Genomic DNA, 13,555 nt, shown 5'->3' with positions numbered 1-13,555 from the left:
AGTGACAGACTCCAGTGGCAGCAGTAATCCAGTGAGGAGTGATAAGCACTTTTTGTCAGTTTTGTTGTTTCACTTATACCTAGGACGTTTTCTGCCTTTCTGTATTAAGCGTTTACTGCTTTTTATGCTTGACCTTTGACATGACTATTGAGCAATCTTGTAAACTGATGTATTTCGCATGCCTTTCTGTTACATTGAAGCTGTTTTTACTGCATTTAACTTAATATTGCACTTGGAATGCTTGTTTGTTACTATTTGACTGTATTTGTAGCAAATTCTTCTGTGTAAGCTGTAGTAGCTGATTCATAGCATTTATAAGTGTTTGCTGTACCTGTTTCTTCCTGTTTTGTGAAAAAAAAAAAAAAAAGAAAAAAAAAAAGAAAAAATATCTCTTGTTTTTCCTGCTTTACTAGTTTAGTCCAGTTTCAGAGTTGCTGATTCCTGGGCTTTGGTTGTAGTTCCTGTGTACTGTTTCCTTACCTTATTTGGGGGAGAGGAAGTTACCTTGCTTACCAGTGGGAGTGGGAAGCATTGAGCTGCCTTTTGTCCAGTTTTGTGAGGTTTCAGCCAGTAACTAGTAGTTTATTGGTCATTTTGGGCCAGTTTCTAGCTTTTCCAGCCCCCTGGTATAAAAGCGTAAGCAGCGTTTTAGCTTGTACCTACTCAGGACAGACTCCACGTGGGCCAGCAGAGTAATCCAGGCTGCAGAGAGCTGAATAAGCAACTTTTCTTGATACTAAGTATATTTTTTGTTGCTTTCCACATCTGAATACCTAGCGACTGTATTTCGCCTGCCTTTCTGTTACATTGAAGCTGTTTTTACTGCATTTAACTTAATATTGCACTTGGAATCCTTGTTTGTTACTATTTGACTGTATTTGTAGCAAATTCTTCTGTGTAAGCTGTAGTAGCTGATTCATAGCATTTATAAGTGTTTGCTGTACCTGTTTCTGCCTGTTTTGTGAAAAAAAAAAAAAAGAAAAAAAAGAAAAAAATATCTCTTGTTTTTCCTGCTTTACTAGTTTAGTCCAGTTTCAGAGTTGCTGATTCCTGGGCTTTGGTTGTAGTTCCTGTGTACTGTTTCCTTGCCTTATTTGGGGGAGAGGAAGTTACCTTGCTTACCAGTGGGAGTGGGAAGCATTGAGCTGCCTTTTGTCCAGTTTTGTGAGGTTTCAGCCAGTAACTAGTAGTTTATTGGTCGTTTTGGGCCAGTTTCTAGCTTTTTCCAGCCCCCTGGTATAAAACACGGTAAACGCGCGTTTTTCAGCTTGTACCTACTCAGCACAGACTCCACGTGGGCCAGCAGAGTAATCCAGGCTGCAGAGAGCTGAATAAGTGACTTTTCTTGATACTAAGTATATTTTTGTTGCTTTCCACATCTGAATACCTAGCGACTGTATTTCGCCTGCCTTTCTGTTACATTGAAGCTGTTTTACTGCATTTAACTTAATATTGCACTTGGAATCCTTGTTTGTTACTATTTGACTGTATTTGTAGCAAATTCTTCTGTGTAAGCTGTAGTAGCTGATTCATAGCATTTATAAGTGTTTGCTGTACCTGTTTCTGCCTGTTTTGTGAAAAAAAAAAAGAAAAAATATCTCTTGTTTTTCCTGCTTTACTAGTTTAGTCCAGTTTCAGAGTTGCTGATTCCTGGGCTTTGGTTGTAGTTCCTGTGTACTGTTTCCTTGCCTTATTTGGGGGAGAGGAAGTTACCTTGCTTACCAGTGGGAGTGGGAAGCATTGAGCTGCCTTTAGTCCAGTTTTGTGAGGTTTCAGCCAGTAACTAGTAGTTTATTGGTCGTTTTGGGCCAGTTTCTAGCTTTTTCCAGCCCCCTGGTATAAAACGCGGTAAACGCGCGTTTTTCAGCTTGTACCTACTCAGCACAGACTCCACGTGGGCCAGCAGAGTAATCCAGGCTGCAGAGAGCTGAATAAGCGACTTTTCTTGATACTAAGTATATTTTTTGTTGCTTTCCACATCTGAATACCTAGCGACTGTATTTCGCCTGCCTTTCTGTTACATTGAAGCTGTTTTTACTGCATTTAACTTAATATTGCACTTGGAATCCTTGTTTGTTACTATTTGACTGTATTTGTAGCAAATTCTTCTGTGTAAGCTGTAGTAGCTGATTCATAGCATTTATAAGTGTTTGCTGTACCTGTTTCTGCCTGTTTTGTGAAAAAAAAAAAAAAAAAGAAAAAATATCTCTTGTTTTTCCTGCTTTACTAGTTTAGTCCAGTTTCAGAGTTGCTGATTCCTGGGCTTTGGTTGTAGTTCCTGTGTACTGTTTCCTTGCCTTATTTGGGGGAGAGGAAGTTACCTTGCTTACCAGTGGGAGTGGGAAGCATTGAGCTGCCTTTTGTCCAGTTTTGTGAGGTTTCAGCCAGTAACTAGTAGTTTATTGGTCATTTTGGGCCAGTTTCTAGCTTTTTCCAGCCCCCTAGTATAAAACGCGGTAAACGCGCGTTTTTCAGCTTGTACCTACTTAGCACAGACTCCACGTGGGCCAGCAGAGTAATCCAGGCTGCAGAGAGCTGAATAAGCGACTTTTCTTGATACTAAGTATGTTTTTTGTTGCTTTCCACATCTGAATACCTAGCGACTGTATTTCGCCTGCCTTTCTGTTACATTGAAGCTGTTTTTACTGCATTTAACTTAATATTGCACTTGGAATCCTTGTTTGTTACTATTTGACTGTATTTGTAGCAAATTCTTCTGTGTAAGCTGTAGTAGCTGATTCATAGCATTTATAAGTGTTTGCTGTACCTGTTTCTGCCTATTTTGTGAAAATAAAAAAAAGAAAAAAAAAAGAAAAAAATATCTCTTGTTTTTCCTGCTTTACTAGTTTAGTCCAGTTTCAGAGTTGCTGATTCCTGAGCTTTGGTTGTAGTTCCTGTGTACTGTTTCCTTGCCTTATTTGGGGGAGAGGAAGTTACCTTGCTTACCAGTGGGAGTGGGAAGCATTGAGCTGCCTTTTGTCCAGTTTTGTGAGGTTTCAGCCAGTAACTAGTAGTTTATTGGTCGTTTTGGGCCAGTTTCTAGCTTTTTCCAGCCCCCTGGTATAAAACACGGTAAACGCGCGTTTTTCAGCTTGTACCTACTCAGCACAGACTCCACTTGGGCCAGCAGAGTAATCCAGGCTGCAGAGAGCTGAATAAGCGACTTTTCTTGAAACTAAGTATATTTTTTGTTGCTTTCCACATCTGAATACCTAGCGACTGTATTTCGCCTGCCTTTCTGTTACATTGAAGCTGTTTTTATTGCATTTAACTTAATATTGCACTTGGAATCCTTGTTTGTTACTATTTGACTGTATTTGTAGCAAATTCTTCTGTGTAAGCTGTAGTAGCTGATTCATAGCATTTATAAGTGTTTGCTGTACCTGTTTCTGCCTGTTTTGTGAAAAAAAAAAAAAAATATCTCTTGTTTTTCCTGCTTTACTAGTTTAGTCCAGTTTCAGAGTTGCTGATTCCTGGGCTTTGGTTGTAGTTCCTGTGTACTGTTTCCTTGCCTTATTTGGGGAGAGGAAGTTACCTTGCTTACCAGTGGGAGTGGGAAGCATTGAGCTGCCTTTTGTCCAGTTTTGTGAGGTTTCAGCCAGTAACTAGTAGTTTATTGGTCGTTTTGGGCCAGTTTCTAGCTTTTTCCAGCCCCCTGGTATAAAACACGGTAAACGCGCGTTTTTCAGCTTGTACCTACTCAGCACAGACTCCACGTGGGCCAGCAGAGTAATCCAGGCTGCAGAGAGCTGAATAAGCGACTTTTCTTGATACTAAGTATAATTTTTGTTGCTTTCCACATCTGAATACCTAGCGACTGTATTTTGCCTGCCTTTCTGTTACATTGAAGCTGTTTTACTGCATTTAACTTAATATTGCACTTGGAATCCTTGTTTGTTACTATTTGACTGTATTTGTAGCAAATTCTTCTGTGTAAGCTGTAGTAGCTGATTCATAGCATTTATAAGTGTTTGCTGTACCTGTTTCTGCCTGTTTTGTGAAAAAAAAAAAAAAAAAATATCTCTTGTTTTTCCTGCTTTACTAGTTTAGTCCAGTTTCAGAGTTGCTGATTCCTGTGCTTTGGTTGTAGTTCCTGTGTACTGTTTCCTTGCCTTATTTGGGGGAGAGGAAGTTACCTTGCTTACCAGTGGGAGTGGGAAGCATTGAGCTGCCTTTTGTCCAGTTTTGTGAGGTTTCAGCCAGTAACTAGTAGTTTATTGGTCGTTTTGGGCCAGTTTCTAGCTTTTTCCAGCCCCCTGGTATAAAACACGGTAAACGCGCGTTTTTCAGCTTGTACCTACTCAGCACAGACTCCACGTGGGCCAGCAGAGTAATCCAGGCTGCAGAGAGCTGAATAAGTGACTTTTCTTGATACTAAGTATATTTTTTGTTGCTTTCCACATCTGAATACCTAGCGACTGTATTTCGCCTGCCTTTCTGTTACATTGAAGCTGTTTTTACTGCATTTAACTTAATATTGCACTTGGAATGCTTGTTTGTTACTATTTGACTGTATTTGTAGCAAATTCTTCTGTGTAAGCTGTAGTAGCTGATTCATAGCATTTATAAGTGTTTGCTGTACCTGTTTCTGCCTGTTTTGTGAAAAAAAAAAAGAAAAAAAGAAAAAAATATCTCTTGTTTTTCCTGCTTTACTAGTTTAGTCCAGTTTCAGAGTTGCTGATTCCTGGGCTTTGGTTGTAGTTCCTGTGTACTGTTTCCTTGCCTTATTTGGGGAGAGGAAGTTACCTTGCTTACCAGTGGGAGTGGGAAGCATTGAGCTGCCTTTTGTCCAGTTTTGTGAGGTTTCAGCCAGTAACTAGTAGTTTATTGGTCATTTTGGGCCAGTTTCTAGCTTTTTCCAGCCCCCTGGTATAAAGCGGTAGCGTTAGCGATTTATCGCGATTTAGTGTGGAGCTGCCACTGTTGCACACTAGGGCAGCGCCGGTTAAGCAGGTTTAAACTATTCGGGCTACCTAAAGTCCACTCTTCAAATTTTCCCTTAAATCTACCTTCCTCGAACTATACTACTGATCAAATCAGCGTATCCTATAACTAAAAAGATCATCTCTACTTGACTCCAAGTAGACTATTCTCTATCTGTTAAACCTAGCACTTGCTCCTACAGTACTTATTACCTTGATACGGCACTCTTGTCATAGATAGTACCCCAAAAAGGCAACCCCCCATTTCTCGGTCACCCACGTCCTCTGGAATCTTTTTTTAAAGTTTTTTGTCTATCCTTCTAGCATGTCGAGGGATCAGTTGCTAGTGTCCTCTCCTGCTCAGCTGGTGAACCTGGGAATATTGAGGCAATGTTACAATTGCCTCATGTACACAGACAACCCTCTCCTCCTCCCACAAAACACAAATACATGCGAGAGATGCAACTATACAGCCAAACTGGAGGCTGAGCTCTCTCAACATAGGACTGGCAGGACCAGTCAGGAGGAGAAGGTTACCACACACACTATAGACCCAGGCTCACATAGTACCATTACAACCTCAAATCATACACATAAACACACAAAGACATACTCGGAGGCTCTGATAAAAAATCTACCAAAACAGCAGAGGCCACCAAAGCAGACACCCAAACAACCACCACCTCAGAACACAACACCTGCAACACATAGACCTCAAAGTCAGAGTGTCAAACAGTCACAGCCCTTAAGGCCAAACACAATGCCAGACACACTAGTCATTGGTGACTCCATAGTCAGACACACTGACGTCCCGCTCACCAGACTGAGTAAGGAGAAGGTCACAGTAAGCTGCCTGTCGGGCGCTAGATTCCGCCACATAACGCAAGCACTCAGGTCTCTCAACAGCAGGTACAAATATGACTCAGTCATTGTCCACGCTGGTGTAAACGACCTGAGACGTACCTCCTTGGACTACATGAAAGAGACATTGAGGAGCTCTCTGATTATGTAGCCCAGGCAGGTATGACCCTGACCTTGAGCAGTATCCTACCTTCACCAAGAATGATGCCACAATACAGAGATAAGATGATCAGCTTTAACAATTGGCTTAAACACTGGTGTCATTCAAAGGGGATCCAGTATCTGTCTGCCTGGGATGACATGCTGGACAAGCCACGCTGCTTCAGGGACGGCTTGCACCTGTCACCCTGGGATTCCGGATATTGGCAAAGGCTCTTGCCACCCCATAGTGCCTTTTTAGGCAAGGCTCAAATTCTAAACCTACCACCCTAGAACACAAAAAAGGAAATAAACTAAGGGTAATGCTGCTCAATGCCAGAAGTCTAAATCTCAAAATGCACGCACTCGAGGCCCTTTTCAGTATGGAGAACATCGATGTCTGTGCTGTGACAGAAACCTGGTTCAAGGCTCCTGAGAGCACCCCAGCACTATCAGGTTTTACCTCATATCATGCGTTCCGGCCCCAAAATCTGGACAATACCAAGAAAGGAGGGGGGGTATCCATATTCATCAAGGACACTCACACCTCAAGACTGGTGGCAATGCACGATGCATCGGAGACCATCCAGGTGCAATTAACCATAGGCAAGACTGCTCTGCAAATTGTAGCATGTTACAGGCCACCCTCACAAACTCAGGAACCTCACATGGCCTTCCTGAAAACACTAGAGGGGATAAATGTTTCACCAAACACCATCATACTAGGTGACTTCAATTACCCTAATATAGACTGGGAACACTACTCAAGCCCAAAAACCCTAGCCCAAAAGTTCCTGGAATTCATAAACTCAAATGCCATGGAACAACTAGTCACCATCCTCACAAGAGGAGATAACATACTTGATCTCATCATCACGAACATGGGAGCACAATGTTCAACACCGGAAGTATACCCCTCACTGGTGAGATCAGATCACAAACTAATCTCGCTGGAGGTCCCCATCCCACCCCCACCTGAAATAAAAAAGACCACAGTAAAGAACTTCTCAAAAGCCGACTTCACACTTCTAAAGACTAGTGTGGTCTCCTTTAAGGCCCCGAGCGGGAAAACAGTACTCAAGCCGCTGAATCACTTACAAATGCCTTCTACCAGCACCTGCAGGACTGCATGGATAAGGCAATCCCAAGCAAAACAAAGACTCTTTGTACCAAAGGCAAGCGTCCAGTCTGGTGGACCCCAGCCATAAACAAACTCTACAACAAAAGGAGGAAGCTACTACAAGATAGAGCAAAATCCTTAAAAGGTAAGACCCCTTTGATCACTATAAGTAAAAAACTAAGAGCTCTCATAAAATCATCCAAAGCAAATTTCGAGAGAAAAATAGCTAAAGACTCAAAAGACAATCATAAGGCCTTCTTTAGCTATGTTAGAAACCTAGGAGGAAACTCCCAGATATGCTCAGAACTAGTTCAAAATGATGTGAAGATTACTGATCCTACAGACATTGCCAACATACTGGCTGACAGGTTCAGTGCAAACGTCTCCCCTCCCCAAAGGAGAGATATCTATACCAAACGAGTGCAGCCCCCAAACATCTCCAGCGCCCAAGTGAGAACTGCTCTCTCCAAAGCAAAAACACAGCATCCATGGGACCTGATGGTGTCCCCGGCTGTGTGCTCCACGAACTCAATGAGGAATTAAACCCACAGCTAGGACAGCTGTTTAATCAAAGTCTTACCTCTGGATACGTACCCAGGAGTGGCGCACTGCAACTGTGGTCCCACTTCACAAAGGCGGTGCCTCCACAGACCCTGGAAATTACCGGCCCATTAGCTTGACAAGCCTTATCTGCAAAGCCATGGAGAGGATCATAATGGACCTCATAAATAAAGACATAGGGAATTTGCAGACTTTGGATCCAACCCAGTTTGGCTTTGTCAAAGGCAGATCATGCCTTTTAAACTTGGTTGACTTTTGAAACAGTCACCAAAGCCATTGATGAGGAAAGGCAGTCCATACAGCCTACCTCGATCTGGCTAAGCCCTTGATACAATACCCCACTCGGGTATCATTGAAAAACTCATCAGCTTAAATGTTAACCCATACATCACAAGATGGGTTGCAAACTGGCTGAGTGACAGAATCCACAGGGTCAGAGTTGCTGGCGCCATGTCAGACTCAAAGCCTGTCACAAGTGGTGTCCCACAGGGCTCAGTCCTGGGCCCACTCTTGTTTGGCATCTACTTTTCCGAAGTACAAGCCAACACAGGAGGGTTATGGCTGACAAAGTTTGCAGATGACTGCAAACTGGGCGCCATAGTAGAAAACACATCTGACACAGATATCCTTCAGAAGGGTCTCACAGAAACGGATAACTGGTGCCAGAGCCACGGCCTAAAGTTAAATGCCAAAAATGCATAGTCATACCCTTCAGGAAAAACAAGGTTACCCCTAGCTACCAAATAGGTGGCAATCCACTGAGCACAGAAGAAGTTATCAGGGACCTGGGGACCCAGGTTGATAGTAGTCTGTCATTCGACACCCATGTAGCTAAAGTAGTTAGGAAGACCTTCTACATTGCCCACCTTATCATGAAGGGATTCTCATCTAGATCAAGGGAGGTCATAGTCTCCCTTTACTCATCACTCATCAGACCAATGATTGAGTACAATGCCCCATTCGGAATGTATCTGACCCGACACTTGCAGCAGCTGGAGAGGCCACAAAGTTCCTCACCAAAAGGATAAAGGGTCTCAAAATCTGTCCTATGCTGCCCGACTGAAAGAACTCCAGCTCTATTCAGTCGCCACCGCTTGCTCAGAGGTGACCTTTGCCTAACATACAAGGCCATGTCAAACCCAGATTTGATGAATATGCTTCACCTCAAAAATCTAGATTCATCAGAGCCACAAGGGCGGAGACTTAAACCTCGACACGGCTATTAATAGGACGTGCTGGAGGATAGATTCATCACCCAAAGACTCCCTATGCTGTGGAACAAAATCCCGGTACATGTGAGGCAGAGCACCTCGCTGGCCTTGTTCAAGAGAAATCTTGACCAATGGATGGGAGATCGCAGATATACCCCAGGGATTACCTCAGTGTCACTGCTCGACAGAGGCACAGCAAAATAATGGGTATAGTTCCCCATACTAAAGGGGTGGCGTAAGCCACAAAACGATGGGCTAGGCTTGTAAATGCCCTCGGGCAGATAGCCTAGTATGAACCTATGAACCTATGAACCTATGTATTCTTGGCTTTGGACAGTGCGTTTTTTACCTGTGTAGCCATGATAATAGGGACTTGGCATGCCTCAGGTATTGTTATAGACCCTTTAGGTGGTGAAAGGGGGGTAAAGTTCGCACTGAACCTGTCTGCCAATATGTGGGCAATAACAATTGGTTCTGTATATGTATTGCCATTGTATTGTAACCCAGAGCAGATCTGAGTATTGCCATGTAGATTCTTGACATAACTATAGAATGCCTTGTGGTTGTCTTTAGAATCTGCAGCAATTTTGTTTTTGTAGCTAGCTTTAGAGAATTTGATGATGGATCTCAGTTTTTTGCTGAAAAGGGTGTTTTTCCAGTCTTGGGACTTCACCCTTTTCTGCAACAGTTTTTTCCTTCTGTTGTAGAGTTTGTTTATGGTGGGGGACCAACAGATTGGCTTCCTTTTTTGGAGGAGAGCGTCCTGGTTCTGTTTGGTATGGCCCATTCCATGCACTTGTGTATGTGGTCATATAATGCATTGGTGCTTGATTCAGTCATGCACCTATTTTCCATTTGCATGGGTGTCGTGAAGTTAGCCACCTCTGTTTTAGAAGTCCAAAATTGGCTTTGGAGAAGATTTTTACAGTGGTTTCTTTTGGGGGCTGGGTGAGATTGGGATGCAGATATCCATGATGATTAGCTTGTGGTCAGTTCTGACCAGGGAGGAGTTGATTACTGGAGTAGAGCAACAGTTGCCCATGTTAGTAATGACCAGGTCAAGGATGTTTCTACCCCTGGTGGGGGTAAGAATGAGTAGTTCCAGGGTGTTGGAATCAATGAATTCCAGAAAACGTTGAGCAAGTGTGTTGGTACATGAGTAATTTTCCCAGTAATGGAGGGGTAGTTAAAGCCTCCCAGTATAAGGGTATTGGGTTGTACCCTAATATTTTCCAGTGTGTTTAGGAATGTGAAGTGGGACTCTTGAGACATGGTGGGAGATCTATAGCAGGCTACAACCTGGATTGCAGTTTTACCCAGTGTTAGTTGTACCTGAAGTATCTCTGATGTGTTATGTTGGGCTACTAGTCTGGAGGTGTGCATATGCTTTATAAATATGGAGACACCACTGCCTTCAGTGCTTCAGTCCATGTTTAGGGGCTGAAAGCTGTGGTATGAGTTATAACCTGGTAGTGGTGGAGTGCTCTCCAGAGCCTTGAACCAGGTCTCGGTCACCGCACAGATGTTGATGTTCTCCATTTTAAGGAGTGCTTCGAGTGAGTGCATTTTGAGATTTAGACTTGTAGCATTGAGTAGCATTACCCTCAAATTTTGTTTGCTTGTAGCTGTTATGGTGGTAATTTTGTAACATTGCCAAAAAAAGGCACTATAGGGGTGCCAAGAACCTTGGCCAGTATCCAGAATCCCTGGGGTGACAGGTGCAGGCCATCTCTGGTGAAGCATCGAGGTTTGTCGATCATGTCATCCCAGGCAGACAGATACTGGATCCCCTTAGAATGACACCAGAAACTTAGACAATTGTTAAAGTCAATAATTTTCTACTTGTACTGTGGTATCATTCTGGGTGATGGTAGGATGCTACTCTGAGTTAGGGTCATACCTGCCTGGGCTACAAGATCTGAGAGGTCCTCTATGTCTCTTTTCATGTAGTCCATGGAGGTACACCTCAGGTCATTCACACAAACATGAACAATGACAGAGTCATATTTGTAGCTGTTGTGGAGTGACCTAAGTACGTGCATTATGTGCAGATCCTGGCACCTGATAGGCAGCTGACCATAACTTTCTCCTTATTCAACCTAGTGAGTGGAACATCAGTGTGCGTTACTATTGAGTCACCTATGACTAGTGTATTGGGTAAGTTGTTTTGCCTTATGGGCTTTAGTTGAGTGGCACACTGTTTGTGTGAGCTATGTGTCTCATGGTTTGTGCTGGGATGTGGTGGTTGTTTTCATTTCTGCCTCAGAGGTCTCTGTTTTTGCAGATTTTTATTGAGACCCTCCGCAAAAGTAGGTGTCTGTTTTGTGTTACTATGTGAGGGTTGTGGTGGTGTATGTTCTGGAGGGCTGTGTGTAGAATGTGATGTGGTACAGGTGTTAATCTTCTCCTCTTGACTGGCTAATCCAGTCTTGGCTGGAGAGTGCTTGGCTTCCAATTTGGCTATATATGTGCATCTCTCACAAGTCATAGTGTTGGAAGGTAAGAGGAGAGGGTTGCCTGTGTACATGAAGCAGTTGCTACATTGTCTCAGGATGCCCAAGTTCACCAGGTTGACAGGAGAAAGCATAGGGAACTGACCTTTAGACATCCCTGGATATGAGCTCAATATATTTAGTACTGAAGCCTTTCACAGGAAAAATGTTACTCAAAGTGTCTGAGTCTGTACACAGCACTGCCAAACACTTGAGGGGAAATTAATACATAGACCCTGAAAATTTAAAGATGAAGTATTTAGGCAGATATTCTAAATAACCGTATTAAGCAAACATTTTGATTGTGGTTTTCATAAAGTCCATAATTATATGAAAAAGGTTCTTTAAAAAGCTCTAAAATGCACCTAAAGGCATCAAGATCCCCCACGGCTTCTAAGGTCCTAGCACCTCTAGATTTTTGCTGAACAGAAATTCAGACTTTCATGTCAAGCTTGTTTTTTTCCTGCATAATTTCAGTACACCCTGACAATGACTACACAGTAATAACTGCAGTGGAAAAATAGTATTAAGTGAGGAGGCTGAGAGCCACAAGTCTCCCAGAAACCATAGAGATTTTAGTTGCTCAGAGGTGCATTTCAGAGTTTTTTTAAACAACCTTTTCATCCAATGATGTCCTGAATGAGAATCATGAATAAGAAAAGAAATTCAGACGTACTGTTTATCTTTGCTTTTTCGTGAATCCTTTCAGCACACCCTAATGGACCAGTACTACACTGTAATAACTAAATTAAGCTGGGAGTTTGGGGGCTGCTGGCACCCAAACACCATGGGGGTTAAAGATGATCAAAGGTGCATTTCAGAGATTATTTCCAGCATTTTGATCCAATAATGGCCTGAATAAAAATCATGCATATGGAAAAGAAATATACAGTTTTATTTTTTTGGTTCAAGGAAGAAATAAATTGTATTAACATTTTAAAGCTCAAAGCTGACCTGTCACCAGTTCACAATAAACTCAGAAGATAAATGCTTATAAGTTAAATGTAGAATTATTTATTATTTATTTATTATTTATTGGCATTTGTTGACCGGGAAAGTCCACTGGGCACAGGACCCATTTTCAGTGGAGGCCTGGGGAGAAAAGCTCCAGTTAACAAACAACAAAACTTATACTGTTTAATTACATATTTGGGGAGACAGCCTCCACAGTTTTAAGAACAGAAGACAAAAACAAACCAAATGAGTACTATGGAAAGTACATAATTACAGTAGATGTTATAAATTAATCTGCAAATCTCAGCTTAGAGTTAAAAATGACATAGCAGAAATTAGGTACATTGTGATGGACAGATAATAAGGTCTTAGTCACTAGAGTAGAATGAAATGAGAGGTGTTACAAGGTAGGGTTCTTGTTTAATGGGTTAGGTAGTTAAGGGGGTTTACATTGTATATCGCATGTACAGCTTGTATTTTGTAACAAGTAGGTTTTTAATGCAGCTTTAAAGGGTTTTAGGGGGTCTACGTGGGTAATGGTGGAGGGGAGGATATTCCATAGCTTAGATATGTTGTAGATGTACAGGCATTGTCCTGCACTTTTGTTGGGTTTGGCTACACTTAATAGGGTTTTCTTGGAAGAGCAGAGGGATTGAGTAGGGTTATATGTGTGTAAGATGGTTTGGAGAGCTGGGCAGCTATCATAGGTTCATAGGTTGGTACTAGGCTATCGGCCCTAAGGCCTATGCAAGCCTAACCATAACAATTCCCTGGAAATTTTTTCCCACAATATTTACTTCTCTGGGCCCCTGTCTAGCAGAGCGACTGACATGATCACCGGGGTGAATTTCGTATCTCCCATCCAATCATCAAGGTTCTTTTTGAAGAGGGCCAATGAGGTGCTCTGCTTGACATGTATGGGCAGTCTATTCCAGAGTATGGGGAGTGTCTGGGTCAGGAACCTATCCCTCCAGCATGTTTTGTTCATTGTGATGATAAGGTTTAGATCCCTGGAGCGTGTGGCTCTGAGGGATTGGGATTTCTTTAAGTGGAGCATGTCCAATAGCTCAGGGTTTGACATGGCCTTGTATGTTAAGCAGAGATTGCCTCTGAGTAGACGATATGCCACAGAGTATAGCTGGAGTTTTTTTAGATGGTCAGCATATGGCATCTGCTTTAGGCCTGTGATTCTTTTAGTGAGGTATTTCTGTGGCCTTTCCAGCTGTTGCAGATGTCTTGTGAGGTACTTACCAAATGGGGCATTATACTCTATAATGGGTCTAATGAGGGATGAGT

The sequence above is a fragment of the Protopterus annectens genome, chromosome 2.part1, assembly GCF_019279795.1.
Source record: "Protopterus annectens isolate FY-2018-M chromosome 2.part1, PAN1.0, whole genome shotgun sequence".
NCBI lineage: Eukaryota > Metazoa > Chordata > Ceratodontiformes > Protopteridae > Protopterus > Protopterus annectens.
This window is presented reverse-complemented; position numbering follows the sequence as displayed.